The 1,038-nt window shown below is 40.0% G+C and overlaps 1 pseudogene; it reads right to left on the bottom strand.

Moving 5' to 3' along the window:
• Positions 1–218: 218 nt before the first annotated feature.
• LOC125811399 (nuclear transcription factor Y subunit B-1-like) lies at positions 219–796 on the bottom strand (annotated as a pseudogene).
• Positions 797–1,038: the final 242 nt, after the last annotated feature.

Here is a 1,038-nt window from a genome sequence, read left to right as displayed (position 1 = left end):
GCACTTGTTCATGTGGTTGAGCACTTCCACCACACACAAACATACACATACACATACACACATAAGTAAACAGCAAATTGAAGGGGCCCCATTTGGCTCACTTAGTTCGAAACATACATTCCTAAACTTCGCAAATTAAAAACTATTCCTAAACTTTCTTCATTGCTCATTATAAGCTTCAACAACAACTTAATACCTTCAATAGATCGAGAAATTGATCACTCATTACTCTCCTCCGTAGGAGCCTCAACGTCACTATCCACTGAAGCCACTGCACACTGAGAAGTGCTTCCATTTGATGCATCACCCTGCATATCACCATTTCCCACTGGTGGTGGATACACAAATTGGTGATGAGCCATAGGAAAATTAGGAGGAAGGTGATAGGGTGTGATGTTGCAGCTTGAAGATGTATCAACCATTGGACGCTTCAACAAAGACTCCCCTATAAGGGATCCACACTCGCCACCATCATCCTCACGACAACGAGGAAAGTACAAAGGCAAGGGTTCAATGTAGTCATCAAAACCAAACTTGTTAATGACCCAATGCACATCTTCATTAGTGATGGTGTTCTGCTGCTCACGCTGGCAATGAGCGTTGGCTTCATATGTTACAAAGTATATAAACTCAGAGATACATTCGTACATGGTCCGTTTGGCGTCATCGGATATCTTGGCATAGGGAGGATGGGTGCTATGCATGATTCTGCCACGTTTGGTATGAATCGGTCTTGCTCCTGAATGATGATTTCAACAACTTCCTGGTTGAGATGAGCAGGCAGTTCCAGGCTCATCTCTGTTAGGATTTGAAACTTTTAGAGTAGAAAATAAGGTTCAGCAGCAGAAACTTTCATTTATTTTCAGCTTTTGAAAGCATACACACATATATCTACATAAGCTTTTCCAAAGTTAGTAGAGGACCATACATATCCAACCACTATTGACTTTCTTACAAAACATATTCCATAAAACAAGGACTACCTTTCCTTTACATACTTAACATAATATTTAAGAAAATAACAATTAAACAAAAAGA

Source organism: Solanum verrucosum, unplaced genomic scaffold (genome assembly GCF_900185275.1).
Source record: "Solanum verrucosum unplaced genomic scaffold, falcon-dt-bn FXZP01000687.1, whole genome shotgun sequence".
NCBI classification, from domain to species: domain Eukaryota; kingdom Viridiplantae; phylum Streptophyta; class Magnoliopsida; order Solanales; family Solanaceae; genus Solanum; species Solanum verrucosum.
This window is presented reverse-complemented; position numbering and strand designations above follow the sequence as displayed.